Source organism: Stomoxys calcitrans, chromosome 4 (assembly GCF_963082655.1).
Source record: "Stomoxys calcitrans chromosome 4, idStoCalc2.1, whole genome shotgun sequence".
Taxonomy (NCBI): domain Eukaryota; kingdom Metazoa; phylum Arthropoda; class Insecta; order Diptera; family Muscidae; genus Stomoxys; species Stomoxys calcitrans.
In genome coordinates this window covers 69,753,331-69,772,889 of record NC_081555.1, presented here as the reverse complement: position 1 = coordinate 69,772,889, position 19,559 = coordinate 69,753,331, and the positions used below count along the sequence as shown (strand labels likewise).

At 38.9% G+C, this 19,559-nt stretch overlaps 1 protein-coding gene across 3 annotated transcripts in view; it reads right to left on the bottom strand.

Annotated features, from left to right (window-relative positions):
- LOC131996633 (uncharacterized) overlaps positions 1–19,559 on the bottom strand; it is a 529,958-nt gene that overhangs the window by 303,626 nt on the left and 206,773 nt on the right. For 2 of the 3 annotated variants that reach the window (XR_009397902.1, XR_009397901.1), the window contains one exon: positions 13,131–13,192. The exons of the other annotated variant lie outside the window; for it this stretch is intronic. The gene's annotated coding sequence lies outside the window, so the exon portion shown is untranslated. The remainder of the gene's footprint in view (positions 1–13,130; positions 13,193–19,559) is intronic. 3 annotated transcript variants of the gene reach the window in all.

The following is a 19,559-nucleotide window of genomic DNA, read 5'->3' as shown; positions in this document are numbered from 1 at the left end:
ACCAAGACGACAAGGTCACGAATAGTCTTGGAATGTTAGAAAGGAAATAACGCCTTCTCTGAGAATGGCACAATCCTCATCAGTTGGGTGTCTGGTCATAGCGGAATAAAAGAACAGACGATTGACAGTGAAGGCCGGAGGACTACCGTCAATAAACTTGGTTAAACCGAAGCCTTCCTGGTCGACGCAGTCCGAGTTAAAACAGCGGTCGGTAGAACCGCGAAAATCTGATTTGGGCACCAAGAAGACGAGGCTATTACTGAAAGGAAGTAAGAAGGATGTCAGTAGGTCACTTATGTAAAATCGGTGCGGCAAGTAATAGCATGTGTAAGGCATGCGGGGAAGATGATGAGACGTTGGAGCATTTCTTTGTCATTGCCCGGCTTTCGCGTCTAACAGATACAAGCACTTAAGTGGCGACACTATACCAGACATAAACCAACTTAGGGGCATGTAAGTAGCACTGAATTCCTAACTTAGAATTTCTACTTCTAGGTTACTTTTTTAGTATTTAGAGCGCACAACACGCCGATTATTGGCTTAGGTGCATGTCCATAGTTGCATGGGGCGGATTAACATCTGCACCCTCTTTTCAACTCTACCTAACCTACAAACGGAATGACTAGTTTAGTATACCCACCATCCTATGTAGGTGGGTATAAAAAGTTAACAAATAAAAAAAAAATCCATTAAACTTGCTGTTCGATTTACAGTCGAGCTTAAAGTGCACAGCGCCATTTATGTCCTATACCACCTAATCTCAACGAAATTTTTTGTTCAAAACAGCAAAAATGTTTGCCAAAATATATGGTTTGCTGAAAAAGGGGAAGCAGACATGACTGTTGTTTCAGTACACATAGTGCAGCTGCTTTTAAGCAAACATTTCGTACTTCTATTTCTGCTTACAAAACCTTCTATCTTAAATACAACAACGACTTTGTATTTTTACTGTACTGATCTGGGCCAAATTGCAGAAATATGTCGAATAGCCTAACACAACTCATTGATAGAACTTTCAGAGAAATCGGAGAGTAAATGCGCCTTTTATGGGTCTTAAAACCTTAAATCGAGAGATCGGTTTATCTGGTAGCTATATCCAAATCTGGAGAGATGTAGGCCAAATTGCAGCACAACTCACTGTCCCATTTTCAGCAAAATCGGATAATAAATAGGGTTTTTATGCCCCTAAGACCTTAAATCGTCGTATCGCTCTATATGGGGGCTATATCATGATAAAGTCCGAAATAGCCCGTCTTCGAACTTTACCTGCTTATGGACAAAAAAAGAATCTGTGCAAAGTTTCAGCTCAATATGACATGATTTTTACAGACAGACCAACGGACGGACATGGCAAGATCGTCTTAGATTCTTCGGCGATGAAGAATATATATACTTTATAGAGTCGAAATGGATATTTCAATGTGTTACAAACGGAATGACAAAATGAATAGATCCTCATCCTTCGGTTGCGGGTATAAAAAATATATTGAAAAAAAAATCTCCTGAAATCTTTTATTTCATTTTATTGATTCGAACAAACCCATTATAAATCAAGCAACAGTAATTTCCAGCAAATAACAGATTTTTCAGCAAACAACAGACTTTTAGCAGCAAGCCCTCCGTTCTGAAATTTGAAGAACTACTTCTGTAATAGCAGAACTACCGCTGTAATATCAGCAAAAGTAAGAACTTGCAGTCAGCAGATAGTGTTTGCTATTTTCAGCAGACTTTTTCCTATAAGTGAAGTACATTTGTTTGTAACACCGCGAAGGAGGAGAGATGAACTCATTATATAACCATGATTGTATGTCTGTCCGTACATTTTAATTAAAGTACAGATAAATTTCCTTCCGATCATCTTCATATTTTGCACAGACTTTTTTGAGTTAGAGACGAAAAGGGAGTGACGTTAAAGTTGTTTTAGCAAAGATATGAACCAGGGATGGGTTAAATTGAAACACAAATTTAAACTTATATATCTGTGGGGAATTTTGGAAAATTTGCTATCCAAAGAAAGCTTTAATTGAGAAAAATACATTATACTTAGTCTCATTCTTCCGAAGCTTCATTTGTACAACTGTGAATTGACATACAAATTTGGCAAAATATTTGAAAGGTTTTTATCGGGCATTTCTAGAAAAGAATAAAACAAACAAGAAGTCAAAACCCAAGATCGGTTTATATGGCAGCTATATCAGGTTATGGGCCGATTTGAACCATACTTGGCACAGTTGTTGGATATAATAACAAAACACGTCGTGCAAAATTTCATTTCAATCGGATAAGAATTGCGCACTCTAGAGGCTCAAGAAGTCAAGACCCAAGATCGGTTTACATGGCAGTTATATCAGGTTATGAACCGACTTGAACCATACTTGGCACAGTTGTTGGATATAATAACAAAACACGTTGTGCATAATTTCATTCTGATCGGATAAGAATTGCGCACGCTAGAGGCTCAAGAAGTCAAGACCCAAGATCGGTTTATATGGCAGCTATATCAGGTTATGGACCGATTTAAACTATACTTGGCGCAGTTGTTGGATATCATAACAAAACACGTCATGCAAAATTTCATTCCAATCGGATAAGAATTGCGCACTCTAGAGGCTCAAGAAGTCAAGACCCAAGATCGGTTTATATGGCAGCTATATCAAAACATGGACCGATATGGCCCTTTTACAATACCAACCGACCTACACTAATAAGAAGTATTTGTGCAAAATTTCAAGCGGCTAGCTTTACTCCTTCGGAAGTTAGCGTGCTTTCGACAGACAGACGGACGGACGGGCGGACAGACGGACGGACATGGCTAGATCGACATAAAATGTCACGACGATCAAGAATATATATACTTTATGGGGTGTCAGACGAATATTTCGAGTAGTTACAAACAGAATGACGAAATTAGTATACCCCCCATCTTATGGTGGAGGGTATAAAAATGGCCTTCAAATGAAAGCCCTAAGAGAACAGAACGAAAGTCTCAAGGAAGCAAAATCCGCCAAAGTAGTGCTGTTGACTAAACTCTTTATAGCAATCGGGATATTTAAGGTTTTTCAGGATGGAATTTCCCAAAAAAATATACCTTTGGAAAGGTAAAGCTTAGTACCATTCCACCATATGTTCAACTTTTCGGTTGGTAAAACATATGCCATATATGGGGGCCAATATTTAGATAAACTTTGGGCGATATTTTGAAAATTTCTGGATGAGATTGAAACCGAAAAGTGGCATTCCAATGAAAGCCCTAAGGGAGCAGAATTCCACAAAAAATCAGATGGACTGAACTCGTTATGGAAATCGAGAAATTTAAATTTACCTGAATTGCCTTGGGACCCGCTGTTTGGACAGTTCTGGTTGGTTTGTTCTTTAGTTTGGTCGGTATATAGAAAGCTTTAGGGAACAACAATGCTCTTTCCGAAATTCTCTGAGATATATAAATTTGAATTTTAATCAAGATCTTAAATTACTTTAAAAAAGAGGTTTAAAAGATTACATTAATCCGCACCATGCCTCTATGGACATCCATCTAAGCTTGTTGTGCGCTTTAAATACTAAAAAGTAACCTCGAAAAAAGAAAATCTAAGTAAGGCATTCAGTTCTGCTTACAAAATCCTTAATTGCTTACATATCACGCCCCTAAGTAGGTTCATGTCTGGTATTGTGTCCCCACCTAAGTGCCGGTGTCTATTAACCGCAAAAACCGGGCAATGACATAGGAAATGCGCCAACGTCTCATCATTTTGCCTGCATGCCCTACACATACTATCACTTGACGCACCGATTTAGCATAAGCGAGCTCGTAGTCCTAGGTGACCCGTTATGATACCGAAAGCTACACTGACTTCCTTCTTGCTTCCTTTCAGTAATAGCCTCGTCTTTTCACGATCCGATCTCCCCATAGGATTTTCGTCGTCCTAACGACCGTTTCGCATTTACGTCCTTCAGTTCGTCGCCCACGCTCTTAACTCGGACTGCAGTACTCTGGCCTTCACTGCCAATCGTCTGCTTTTTCATTCCCCTTTACTCCGCTATGACCCGACCCAACAGAGGCGGGTTGTGCCATCCTCAGAGAAGGCCGTATTTCCTTTCTAATACTCCAAGACTCTTCGTAACCTTATCGTCTTGGTTGTTATTGCCGTGATGGCCAGTTTAATGTTTGTAAAAATGATCACATTCGACGGCCTTGCGTTAACACCACACCAACTCACGCATTCTGTGATCGCCCGGATCTCCGCAGCTATGCTAATAGTGACATCAACAAACACATACAGATCGGAACTCAATGTTCCTGCCTGTGTGGTGCTCACAGCTAACTCGTGCAAATCTCAATCCCTAGGTTCTTAATGTAGGCCCCCAGGTCCACTCTGTCCTTTAGCTTTGATCAATCCATGATCGTCCAGATGGCTATACCAAAGTTCCGTTCTCGCACTCGACCTCAAGTGTCTTTTCAGGTATCCGATCGGAAACCTCTTCCATACCTTCCAGGTTTCCTATCGTTGCCTCGATGATACCGCAATGGTATGATCTGCTCATATCCTCTATCCATTTTCCCATCGTCTTAAGTCTCATAGTCGAGGCACCGCACACTTAATTTATATGGCTATGGGTCAGATATCTAGAATAGTCTATAGTGCCCCAGTGGGCGTGGTCCTCATCGTTCCGCCTATTCTAACACTACATGTTCTCTGAACCTGTTGTATTATCGCTACGTTGCACTTTTTCTTCATTGCGGTCCGCCAAACTACTGAGGCGTAAGTAAGTATTGGTCTAATCACGCTCCTGTAGAGCCAGTAGACTATCCTCGGATTCTGATACCATTTCGAGCCTACGGCCGTGTTCATAATTCCCAATATTTGTGTGCCTTCTCCGTACGCTACTGAATATGACACTTCAATTCAGTCTCCTGTCCAAGATCACTGCTAAGTATTTGAAATCGTTCTATTGAGGAAATGTGGTGCGTCAAAGTGGCCCACCTTCGTCTTTCTCGAGAACAGGTAGCTTTCACTCTTCTCTGCAAATCCCTTTTGGCCCTTCTGCATAGCTGATTCGGATCCTTACTTCTTAAATGTATTGTAAAATCGACGGGTTCAAATTCATCCTAAGTCAGCATCCATAATAGGTTATTTTATTATTATGGTGGTCACCCATAGGAGTGGCGATAAAATTCCGCCCCGTGGCGTGTCCTCTTAAACTTTCTGCCTTATATTTATGTCATGAGCCCACAATTTATCTACCGGTTCCTTAGCATATGATTTATCCAGTCTCTAAGGATCCGGGCTACCTGGTACTTAACTAAGAATTGGATCAGTGTGGTCCGCCGTTGCTAAAAAAATGCTACAAAAAACCCTCGATGTCAATGCATACCGCCAATGTGAGCATCTTGGCACCGAAAGATTCTTCTATTTTATGCACAACCTCGTGCAGGGCAGTCTTCACCGACCTTACCTTGACAGAGGCATGCTATTTGTATTTGAGCAGTTCGCTTAATGCTGTACTCTTTATCATGAAATCCAGAATACGTTCGATGGTTTTGAATAGAATGAACTTAACAAGTAAAAAGGCGTTAAGTTCGGCCGGGCCGAACTTTGGATACCCACCACCTCGGCTATATATGTAAACCACCTTTCGTCAAAATCCGGTGCAAAACTCACAACTTATGTCCCATAGCAGAAATATGTGGAGAGGCTTAACATAACTCTTTGTCCCAAATTTCGGCAACATCGGACAATAAATGGGGTTTTTTATGGCCCCAAAACCTAAAACCGAGAGATCGGTCTATATGGCAGCTATATCCAAATCTGGACCGATCAGTGCGATAATGCAGAAGTATGTCAAGGGGCTTAACTTAACTCACTGTCCCAAATTTCGGCGACATCGGACAATAAATGCCTCTTTTATGGGCCTAAGACCCCAAATCGGAGGATCGGTCTATATGGCAGCTATATCTAAATCTAGACCGATCTGAGCCAAATTGACGGAGGATATCGAAGGGTCTAACACAACTCACTGTTCCAAATTGCAGCAAAATCGGATAATAAATGTGGCTTTTATGGGCCTAAGACCCTAAATCGGAGGATCGGTCTATATGGCAGCTATATCCAAATCTAGACCGATCTAAGCCAAATTAACGGAGGATGTCGAAGGGCCTAACACAACTCACTGTCCCATATTTCAGCAAAATCGGATAATAAATGTGGCTTTTATGGGCCTAAGACCCTAAATCGTCAGATCGGTCTATATGGGGGCTATATCAAGATATAGTCCGATATAGCCCATCTTCGAACTTAACCTGCTTATGGACAAAAAAAGAATCTGTGCAAAGTTTCAGCTCAATACCTCAATTTTTAAAGGCTGTAGCGTGATTTCAACAGACAGACGGACGGACATGGTTGGATTGTCTTAGATTTTTACGCTGATCAAGAATATATATACTTTATAGGGTCGAAAATGGATATTTCGATGTGTTGCAAACGGAATGACAAAATGAATATACCCCCATCCTTCGGTGGTGGGTATAAAAACATGTTTACATTTGGAGATTTGGACGAGATTTCGGAAAACTCGTGTCTTGTAACGAGGTTTCCCATACATTTTCAGTGTGAGCAAATCAATTTATTTGAGGAGATTTCCAGCAAATCTCTTTCGAAATTCAAACTGCATTTGTATTGAATATCGGTTATTATCGTTAGTTTTGGGAAGCACTTTTTGCTAAAATCTGACAATTTTTTATTGAAATTATAAAACTCAAATTAAAAAAAAAAATTCACTAATTAAATTGCTAAATTGCGTTCAAAAACACCCCTGATGACATACACAAATCACTTGAATCTCAAATCAAGTGGACTAAGGCTCTAGTATAAACGTGGTTTAAGGCTTTAAAAGTTAGGTAACATTTTATATTCCTATGCCTATTAGTGGTACAACTACAGAAAAGCTGATTATATAGGCCTCCATGGTATGCTTGTGGGTTACGGCTACACAAAAGATGATCATATAATGGAATTTTTCTCCAATATAGCTTTCCATACATGCCAAAATTTTCCAGAAATGTTCAAACAGCATTGCGTATTTCCAACCTAAAAACCGAAATAACTCGATTTTTGTTACGATTTCAGATTTTTTTTATTGCTGAATTCTCCAACCTTAGGGCTTTCTTTGAAGGTCACTTTTCTCAATCTTTTCTTGGAATGCCCGTAAAACACCATTTAAATATTTAGCCGGAGGCTACCGTAGCGCAGAGGTTAGCATGTCCGCCTATGACTCTGAACGCCTGGGTTCGAATCCTGGCGAGACCATCAGAAAAAATTTTCAGCGGTGGTTTTCCCCTCCTAATGCTGATAACATTTGTGAGGTACTATGCCATGTAAAACTTCTCTCCAAACTTCTTCTCTCTCATTTCCCACTGTACAAATAAAGCTATGGAAGTGAGACCAATTGTATCGTATTCTTCACGACTTAAAAATTTTTCGGATAACAATTATTCCAAAATAGGTCCAAAATTCTCTGAGATATATAATTTAAACATTTTTATTTCAATTTTACCCATTCTTGGTAACTTGTAAGCTGGAAAAAACTAGATTTGTGTACTCGTTCGATTTGGACTAATAATGCTATATTGTTGTCATTTGTACACAGATAAACATGATAGTCGGTTCAGATTTAAATATGGTTCCCATATATATGCTTCGCCATTTTTCTCTTCTAGAGCCATTACAACGGCATTAATCAACCCTTTTTGCACAATACGGTATTGTATGACTTTCACTATGTACGGATTTTTGTCGAAATCGGTTCAGATTTAAATATAGCTTCCATAAAGTTATTCGTTTGGTTTGGCCAAATTTTGCAAAAATGTAGTCAAACGAGCCTCACAAAAATTTGGTGAATTTCAAAGAAACCGTTACATATTTAGATAAATGTAGATCCCATGTTTGTATATCACGCGATTTCCACTTCTAGATTCTTTGTCAGCACATTTATCAACAATTTTCCAAAATTGGTCAATTTGTCAATTTCATGACTTCTATAGTACTGTACGTGTACGGATTTTCAGTTGACATTTTTATACAGCTCCGATATAGATGTTTCGATTTTAATAATGAAATATTGCGACCATTTTTAAATCTTGTAAAGTTAATCGAAATATGTAGGTTAAGATTAATAAACAGGGTGCGCCAAAGAAACTTTCATATTTTAAAACAAGTAAAAGCATGCTAAGTTGGCCAGGCCGAATTTTATATACCCTTCACTATGGATAGCATTTGTAAAGTAATTTATCCGGCGAATCTTTAAAATCTTTAATAGGCAAACAAAGGATAACGGATAATAACTGCTATGCTATTGGAGCTATACCGAGTTATGAACTGATTGGGGTGATACTTGGTTTGGCTGTTAGAGACCAAAGTGGAAGTCATTATGCAAAATTTCAACCAAATCGTATAAAAATTGTGCCCTCTCTAGGCTAAAAAAGTATAATCGGGAGAGGTTTATATGGGAGCTATATAAGGTTAACGGTGCCGGTTAAGACCAAACATGACAGCGTTGTTGTTGAAAGTCAAAACATAAAACGTCGTGCTAATTTTCAGCCCAATCGAATAATACTTGCGCCCTCTAGATGCTCAAAAAGTCAAGTTCCGAGATAGGTTTATATGTAAGGTATATAAGGTAATGAGCAGACATATACCATACTTGGTACAGTTTTTGGAAGTCATAACAAATGCAAAATTTCAGCCAAATCGGATACTTTAAGAAAGTAAAGATCCAGAATTGGTTTATATGGCAGCTATATGAAACCACCTGTTCTGGGTGCCGGGCCACAAAGATATCCTAGGGAATTGCAAAGCGGACGAGCTTGCGAGACTAGGAACTACCTTGCACATTCCAGGGATACTGGACATGTAAGCTAGGTTAGGTTAAGTCGAAAAGAGGGTGCAGATATTAATCTGCCCCAAGCCACTACGGACATACACCTAAGCCAGTAATCGGCTTGTTGTGCACTCTAAAAACTATAAAGTAACCTCTAAAAAGAAAATTTTAAGTTAGGAATTCCGTGCTACTTACAATATCCTTAATTGTTTTCAATGCCACTCCCCTAAGTTGGTTTATGTCTGATATTGTGTTTATTGTGACATGTAAGCTAAATTTTCAGGACAACGAATGAAAGATGTTCACTATGTGGCCTAATCTAGACTTGAATAGGTCTTCTGCTTTGCTGTTATTGGCTAGAACAGTCAGCCAAGTGTCATTGTGTCCGGCATGACAAGTCACTGTCTAATCGGAAAACATGCTGACAGACTGAAGGTTGCCAGCAACGAATTTTGCAGAAGCTGTGAGGACATCGAAAAAGAAGATACTATAGAGCACCTATTATGTGTGTGTCCCGCACTAGCAGTCTGAAGGAGTTCCACATTAAATTCTCATTTCTTTGAGAACCTGTCTGATTTAGCGGATGTGAAAATTCGCAAGTTATTGGACTTTTTAAAGCGACCTGGATGGTTCAACGGTAGGAACTAGAAGGCATATTCCTTTTTCTGTTCCTGTGGTATCACAATGCCACTTAAACCTAACCTAAACTATATGAAAACATGGACCGATATAACCCATATACAATACCAACGGACCATCAGAACTCCGCTTACTATCCAAAGAGTGAAGCAGTCAGTTTTGCGTTCTTCCCGGAGTTCAGGAGATCGTAAAAACGCACCTGCACTCAACCAATTTTTTTATTCAAAACAGCAAAAAATGTTTGCTGCTGCTTCAGAAAACATTGGCCTGCTGAATTAGCATACATTTCGGTCAGCTAAGTTAACAAACAAAATCTGCAGTCTTTAGTTCAAAAATCTGCTAAAAATTGTTATGCGATTTTTATACTCTCCACCATAGGATGGGGGCATACTTATTTCGTCATTCTGTATGTAACTACTCGAAATATTCGTCTGAGACCCCACAAAGCATATATATTCTTAATCGTCGTTACATTTTATGTCGATCTAGCCATTTCCGCCCGTCCGTCTGTCTGTCGAAAGCACTCTAACTTTCGAGGGAGTAAAGCTAGCCGCTTCAAATTTTGCACAAATACATCTTATTAATCTAGATCGGGATTGTAAATGGGCCATAGCGGTCCATGTTTTGATATAGTTGCCATATGAACCGGTCTTGGGACTTGACATCTCGAGCCTCTGGAGAGCGCAATTCTTATCCGATTTGAATGAATTTTTGCACAACGTGTTTTGTTATGTTATCCAATAACTGTGCCAAGTATGGTTCATGGATCATGGATCTTGATTTCTTCAGCCTCTAGAGGGCGCAAATCTTATCCAATTGGAATCAAATTTTACACGGCGTGTTTCGCTATGACATCCAATAACTGTGCCAAGTATGGTTGGAATCGGTTCATAACCTGATATAGCTGCCATATAAACCGATCTTGAATCTTGACTTCTTGAGCCACTAGATATAAATGAAATTTTCCACAAAGTATTTTGTTATGATATCCAACAACTGTGCCTAGTATGGTTCAATTCGGTCTATAATCTGATATATCTGTCATATAAACCGATCTGGGGACTTGACTTCTTGAGCTTCTAGAGGGCGCAATTCCTATCCGATGTGGCTGAAATTTAGCATGACGTATTTTATTCTTACTCTCAACAACTGTGCCAAATAAGGTTCAAATCGTTTCATAACCTGATATAGCTGCCATATAAACCGATCTAGGATCTTTAGTTATTGAGACTCTTTAGGTCGCAATTATTATCCGATTTGCCTTAAATTTTGTACGACGGATCCTCTCATGACCATCAGCATACGTGTTTATTATGGTCTGAATTGGTCTATAGCCTGATACAGCTCCCATATAAATCGATCTCTCTATTTTACTTCTTGAGCCCCCAAAGGGGGCAATTCCTATTCGAATTGGCTGACATTTTACTCAGGTCTCCAACATATAATTTAATTGTGGTCCTAACCGGACCATATCTTGATATCGTTTTAATAGCAGAGCAAATCTTTTCTTTTATCCTTTTTTGCCTAAGAAGAGATGCCGGGAAAAGATCTCGACCAATGCGATCCATGGTGGAGGTTATATAAGATTCGGCCCGGCCGAACTTAGAACGGTCTTACTGGTTTATATTTGCCTGTTACTTGTTTTGATTACTTTAGGCATTGTTTTAGAAATTTTGTTGGAAGAGATGATTTTAATTTGTGGTATATTACTGCTAAGAAGCTACCTGATCATTACAAAATGTGGCTGAGCTCACTCACATTTTTGGTTACTGCCATTTTCAGCAAACAAGAGATTTTTCAGCAGTCGGCCTGCTGCTCTGAAATTGCAGCACTACTGCTGTAATAGCAGTACTACAGCTATATTAGCAGCAAAATTAACTATTAATATTCAACAGACAGTGTTTGCTATTTAAGCAAATCTTTTTGCTATGAGTGTGCTATGGGAATTTCTGTTTCTGTTAATTTTCCATAAATACCCTAAGTTTCACCCCCCCCCCCCCTAAATTGGATGTTGTGCAAGAATTAACTGAACGCGATTTTTTTGCCCGTCAAACTGCATGTGAAATGCTTACTGAGAAACTGCCAGAAGACACGGTAGTTTTCTCCAGTGACGACACTCACTTTAACATCCGGCTTTGTCATGCAAAGCAAAACATGTGTTATTGGAGTGATGTAAATCCTCTAGAGCACCCCAAGAATAACATTCGCAACACCACTGCCAACAAACCGATTGACATATTGCAAAGAGCGGACATGAGTTTTAAAATACTTAATTAGTGTCCATCCACAAAATGGTATTGAATCAGGGTCAATTGAGAGATTGTATATCGCATATTGACCGAAAATTTGATAATGAGAAAGCTGTCACAAGGTGGTTGCTGCGTTTTTCCTCAATGCAATAGAGACAGAGCACTTCACAAATACACCAATACACTTCACAAATATACCAATGGCAAAAAACCATGAATAATAATAAAAATTGCTTCAGGATGCACCCTATTGCCAGAGTAAGCTCCCTAGGATTTTTTTTTGTGTCCAAGGAAAAAAAAATAGCTTCGAAAACAAAAAAATTTCAAGTAGAGAAGAGGTTGAGTTGATAGCTATTGTGAGGAGCTAGACAGTTCTTACTACAAACAGGCTATGCGAAGCTATTGAAACTCGCTGGAAAAAGGTGCGTCGAGCTACAAGGAGATTATGTTGAGAAACAAAGAAATCTTGTTCTCAAATTTGTTGTGTTTTCTTTGTTAGGTCGGTTACTTTTGGAACCGCTTTCGTGTCTGATTTACAAATGGTACTGTATCGGCACATATAGGGATACGAACTTGTTATATATTTCAACCTAATTCAAGGGAAAATAGGTTTTTCCACAATTTTCGTCTCTCCCTTGTAAACGGGTTGATCCAAATTCAAGACATTCCTTATAGTTGGAAACGTTTATTAAAGCGTTAAGAATTCCTCATATTTTTCATTTCTATGGCGGTGTTGGCACACCGTAACACATTTATACACCACGATGGAGTGCCAGACGAATAAACGATCTTCCACCCATGCTCCAGCATACAAGTCATGGCATGCCAAGTTATGTGTTTGCCTCCTAAATGTTGCACTGCTAAGGCATTGCCAATCACACAGTCGTTGGGGTTTTAAAATGAATGTATCTGAGTGTAGGTGAATGGGAGTGAGAATGGGATTTAAAGGTGCGTGTGTGTGTTTGCTTCCGCAAACAGACACGAAGCGCAAAACCACTTCAAATTGTCGACATCACAAACCGCACAATTTAATTGCATTACATTTTATTAAAATAATAAATTGAATTAAGGGGATTACACACATTCAAGGTGAATAGAGCTGGGCGAGAGGGCGAGGGCCAATCACAAGGGCATCCTTAATAGGGCCGAGTATGAAAACCACGTAAGTGTAAGTATTGTATTCGAATATGACTCATGCTAGTGATATAAATATAATATGAGCTAAATTTCATTTCCATTAATTTCTGCGAATGAAATTTAAGCCTAAAATATGATTGTCTTGTCAAGTGTATTGATGACTGGGTATTTTCTTACCATTCACTTATGTACATCTCCTTTAATTAAAACTGAAATTAAAATTGAAATTCTTACCATGCGAAGAATTCTTTTGTTATACAAATGGCTTTTGCATACACAGGCCAAAGTAAAAGTATCTGCAAAAGAAGAGAAACAATCATTTAATTCAGAACGTAGTGACGTATGATCAACATCAATGCAACAAAAGTTGATATTATTAAGTACTAGCTGACCCGGGCCCGCTCCGCTGCGCCTTCTTTTACTTTATATGGAACAAAAGTTTCTTTGGAATATTTATTTTCGACAATTAAAGAGCTTTTAGTGAAATACCATGCTACGAAAATAGTATATCGCTTGACTAACAGTCTGAATCACATATCATTATTGGTCTACGAATTTAAGTTTGGATGTAAGGTGTACTCCATTCTTAAAATACTTTATTTTAGCCCGATATTCTCATGATATCTGACTTAGGGGTGTTTTTAGGGGTGAGGTGGTCCCCCTCTTCTTTCAAATACCATATATTTAAACCCCATATTGCCATTGGTTTAGAGGAGTTTACACGATGAAACGTCCTCCAGACACATGGCCCCAAAATAGGTTATCAAATTCGTTTTCTTATCTCAAATACCTTTCATTTGAGACACATATTGGCATGGTCGAAAAATTTTTACCCTTTGGAGGGTGTTTTGGGAATGGGGTGATGCGTATTCTACTCGTATTCGTATTCTACTCCCAATTACCTTTATTTGAGCCCCATATTGCGATGGTAACTAAAAAATTGCTGTTTATTGGGTATTATGGGAAAGGAATAGACCCCCAGAAAATTGGTCCCGAAAATGGGTATCAATTCTTGTTCTACCCCCCAATACCTTTCATTTAAGCTCCACATTGACATGGTGGGAAAATATGCCCGATTTAGGGGTGTTTAGGGGATTGTGGTGGTCCCCCAAACACTAAGCCCGGAAAATATATCAGCAACATGCTCTCATATATCTATATATGACTTATTTGAACCCCATATTGCCATTGGCCTCAAAATTGGATATCAAATTCGTTTTCTGATCTCGTTTAAACTCCTTATTGCAAAAGCCAGCAAATATGTCCAGTTTGGGGTATTGGCCCTAAAAACTATAAATATTTAGTTCCACTCTCTTTACGACCCAAATTGTCTTGGTGAGCAAATACGTCCTATTTGGGGGTTGTTATGGTGGTGGAAAGTCCCCTAGACAGTTGGTCCCTAATGTTGATATCAAATACGTGGTCTACTCCCAAATACCCTTCATTTGAGCTCCATTTTTCCATAGTCGGCAAAGATGACCGGCTTGGGAGTGTTTTGGGGGATGGGGCGGTCACTCAGTGACTTGGCTTTGAAAATATTTATCAGATTCGTGTTCTACTCTAAAATACCTCTTATTTGAGCCTCATATTGCAATAGTCAGCAAATATTTTCTAATTGGGTGGTGTAGTGGGAGTGGGTGGCCCCATAGACACTTTTCCAAATATTGATATCAAATTCCCCATTACAATGGTCGTAAATTTGTCCCGGACCCCCAAACTCTTGGTCACATATTTGGATATCATATTCAAATTCTGCACTCAAATACCTTTTATTTAAGCTCTATAACCCCATAGTCAGTAAATAAGTCCTGTTTGGGGGTATTTTGGGGAAGGGGTGGACCCCCAGAAACGTGGTCCCACATTTTGATATTAGATTCGTATTCTACTCGTAAATATTGGGCAGGGCTGAAGAGTCGACCAATTGTCACTCGAATCCGACTCCGACTCTGGGAAGATCGCTCGACTCCGACTTTGGAGTCGACAACGAGCACTTAAAATTTTTACTTATTTTAACAAAATTAAAAAATAAATAAATAAATTCAAACCAGTAAGGAAAGGCAAAAGTCGTGGGGAACCGACTATATAATACCCTACACCACCGAATCTGGGAACTTCTTTGAATGCATGGAACATCTGTTGACTTTAATTTTGCATACTTATTGATTTATTGAATAGAAACTTGAGGGATTTTTTGCGATAAGACCTAAATTGTGGCTAATAGAGACTTAAGGGCCAGATCATATAAAAGATATATATGGGAGCTACATATATCTAAATTTGGACGGACTTGATAAAATTTAGCACTCGTACAAAGACGTCAAATAAAACACCTCACACCAAATTTTATAAAGATCATACCAAAATTGTGATCTCACTATCCTTAAAAGTGCATATCGGATGGAAGACATATGTGGGAACTATTTCTAAATCTGGACCAATTTTTATGAAATTTTCCACATGTATTGGGACGTCAAGCAACACATCTCATGCTAAGTTTTGTAAGAATTGGATGGAGGGTATATATGAGAGCTATATCTAATTTTCCACACATATCGGAATGTCGTATAAAACATCTCATCCAAAATCTTGTAAAGATCGGACCAAAATTGTGGCTTCTTCATCCTTATGAAGAAATATATGGGAGCTATATCTAAATGTGAACTGATTTTTATGAAATTCTGCACACGTATTTAACATAAAACAGCTCGTGGAGAATTTTGTAAAGATCGGACCAAAATTGTGGCTTCTACAGCATTAACAGGCCAGATCGGATGAAAGATTTATATGGGAGCTATTACTAAATCTAGACCGATTTTTATGAAATTTTGCACACGTGTTGGAACATTAAATAAAAATTCTCATTCAAAATTTTGTAAAGATCAGATTCAAATTGTGGCTTATATAGCCTTCAAATGCCATATCGGATGGAAGATATGTATGAGAGCTGTATCTAAATCTGAACCGATTTTTATGAAATTCTGCACACGTGTCGGAACCGATTTTTTTCAAAATCTAAAGCGTTTGTCCTTGATTCAAAAAAGTAACTTGTGCAAAATTTTGTGGCAGTCGGGCAACAAATGCGACCTGAATCTTGGTTACAAGAATACATGTACAGACAGACAGACGGACATAGCTAAATCGAATCAGGAAGTGATTCTAAGCCGATCGGTATTCTTATAAATGGGTCTACCTCCTCTTCTTCTTAGCGTTGCAAACAAATGCACAAACTTATTATACCCTGTACCATAGTGGTGGTGTAAGGTATAAAAAAAATTATTTCTTGAGTCAATATGTTTTTATAACCATACAAGTAAAAAGAGTTAAGTTAGGCCAGGCCGAACTTTGGATACCCATCCCCTCGGGTATATATTTAAACCACCTCTCGTCAAAATCCGGTGAAAAATCCATACCTTATGCCCCATAGCAGCTATATCGAAATATGGTCCGATTTGGACCAAATACTAATAAGTACAAGTCATTGTTCAATTGTGTTTAACAAAATACAGGTCTTTTATGTACCTGTATCTAAAAAAACCGATCTGAGCCTTATACGACACGGATGTCGAAAACCCTATCGTAAGTCACTGTGTCAAATTCAAGTGAAATCGGATTATAAATGCGCCTTTTATTGGGCCAAGACTTTAAATCGAGATATCGGTCTATATGGCAGCTATATTGAAATCTGGACCGATATGGGCCAAGTTGCAGAAAAATGTCAATGGGCCTAACACAACTCACTGTCCCAAATTTCGGCGAAATCGGACAATAAATGCGCCTTTTATAGCCCCAAAACCTTTAATCGAGAGATCGGTCAATATGGCAGCTATATCCAAATCTGAACCGATCTGGGCCAAATTGAATTAGAATGTCGTTATATTCCAACGAAAAAAGCATTTCGCTGACATCGGATAATAAGTGCGCCTTTTATGGCCCAAACCCTTAAATCGAGAGATCGATCTACAATATATTCCAGCTATATCCAAATCTGGACCGATCTGGGCCAACACAAGTCACTGTCCCAAATTTCAGCAAAATCAGGTAATAAACGTGGCTTTTATGGGCCTTAGACTCTAAACCGGCGGATCGGTCTATATGGGGGCTCTATGAAGATAAAGTCAGATATAGTCGATCTTTGAACTTAACCTGCTTATAGACAAAAACAAGTAAAAACGTGCTAAGTTCGGCCGGGCCGAATCTTATATACCCTCCACCATGGATCGCATTTGTCGAGTTCTTTTCACGGCATCTCTTCTTAGGCAAAAAAGGATATAAGAAAAGAGTTGCTCTGCTATTAGAGCAATATCAAGATATAGTCCGGTTTGGACCACAATTAAATTATATGTTGGAGACCTGTGTAAAATGTCAGCCAATTCAAAAAAGAATTGCGCCCTTTGGGGGCTCAAGAAGTAAAATAGAGAGATCGATTTATATGGGAGCTGTATCGGGCTATAGACCGATTCAGACCATTATAAACACGTATGTTAATAGTCATGAGAGAATCCGTCGTACAAAATTTCAGGCAAATCGGATAATAATTGCGCCCTCTAGAGGCTCAAGAAGTCAAGACCCAAGATCGGTTTATATGACAGCTATATAAGGTTATGAACCGATTTGAACCATTCTTGGCACAGATGTTGGATATCATAACAAAACCCGTCGTGCAAAATTTCATTCCAATCGGACAAGAATTGCACACTCTAGAGGCTCAAGAAGTCAAGACCCAAGATCGGTTTATATGGCAGCTATATCAAAACATGGACCGATTTGAACCATACTTGGCACAGTTGTTGGATATCATAACAAAACACGTCGTGCCAAAATTCAAGACCCAAGAACGGTTTATATGACAGTTATATCAAAACATGGACCGATATGGCCCATTTACAATACCAACTGACCTACACTAATAAGAAGAATTTGTGCAAAATTCCAAGCGGCTAGCTTTACTCCTTCGGAAGTTAGCGTGCTTTCGACAGACAGACGGACTGACATGGCTAGATCGGCATAAAATTTCGCGACGATCAAGAATATATATACTTTATGGGGTCTCAGACGAATATTTCGAGTAGTTACAAACAGAATGACGAAATTAGTATACCCCCCATCTTATGGTGGAGGGTATAAAAAGAATCTATGCAAAGTTTCAGCTCAATATCTCTATCAGACAGACGGACGGACATGGCTAGATCGTCTTAGATTTTTAAGCTGATTAAGAATATGTATACTTTATAGGATCGAAAATGGAGATTTCGATGTGTTTCAAACGGAATGACAAAATGATTATATCCCCATCCTTCGATGGTGGGTATAAAAAGAAGCAAGTAAAACCGTGCTAAGTTCGGCCGGCCCGAATCTTGGGAGCCCACCGCCATGGACTCTGCTTACAATATATACAAATTAAATTAGTTGAAGGGCATAATTTTATTCTACATGCCAAACTTCTATCAAACCAGCAAAAATTTAAGCTTCTAGGAACCGAACAAGGATAATCGAGATCGTTCTCGATTGGCTTTCCTTTTCCATTTGCATCTCCGATCATTGAGCTCGTCTCGAAAGAGAAACAAACAGAAATTGAAAAATTTAATGACATTCGCCCTAACAGGTAAAAAACTTGAAAAAATTAAACATTCGGCAGAGCCCGGCCACGATTCGAACCTGGGCCGGCACCGAAACGATGTGGATTGTGCCATCCTCCGAGAAGGCGTTAATCTCCTTCTTGCTCTGCAAGACCGTTCGTGACCTTACCGTCCTGCTTGTTATTACCCTTATGGCCATTTTACTATCCGTAAACATTTTCACACTTGAAGTCCTCGCGTTAGTATCTAAGTCTGAACCGAGTTCTATAAAACTCATTAGTGATCAGAAGAGTCATAAGAAAAACCTTCGTGACTAATTTCATGAAGGTCGGTTGACAAATTACGGACGATCATATGTATGACAGCTTTATCCAAATCTGAACCGATTTCTTCCAATTTCAAAAGGCTTCATCTCTAGGCCAAAATAAATGCCTGTAATAAATTTGTACACAAATTAACATGGACAGAAAGACAGACAGACGGACATAGTTTAATCAAACAGTTAGTGTTTCTAAGTCGATTGGTATTCTTGTTAATGGATCTAACTCTCTTCCTTACATGATATTCAATTTATATATGTTCGTTTCGTAAGTTTAAACAGGACTTTTTTCATCGCGTGCTCCTATGTTCTCCCTAACTGTGGTTATGATATTTATCAGTGCCATTTAGAACTCATTAGATCTAGATGTGGTTTGGCGTCAATAAGTGATATTGTTTTGGTTCTTGGTGACTTCAATATGCCGGGTATATCTTGGAATATATGGCGCTTTCTTCGACACAATTTTCGAACTATGTTTGTATCAATTAAACCATGTTCGTAATACCACTACTGGTAAACTACTTGACCTGTTATTTCGTAATTCTTCTGAATTCTATGTACCACGGATTATCCCCTTCGTTACTCCAGTGGATGGCTATCATCCAACGTTAAATGTCTCCCTTAGGCTTATAGACCCCTTTGTGTTCAATTCTAATGATCACGCTTCCGTCGTGGTTTTCGTGGTTACGCTTATCTCGTATTAATTTGTCAAGTTCTTGTGGGGATAGTTCAGGCCATTTGTCGCCTTTCTATGGCCTTCTTTAATCG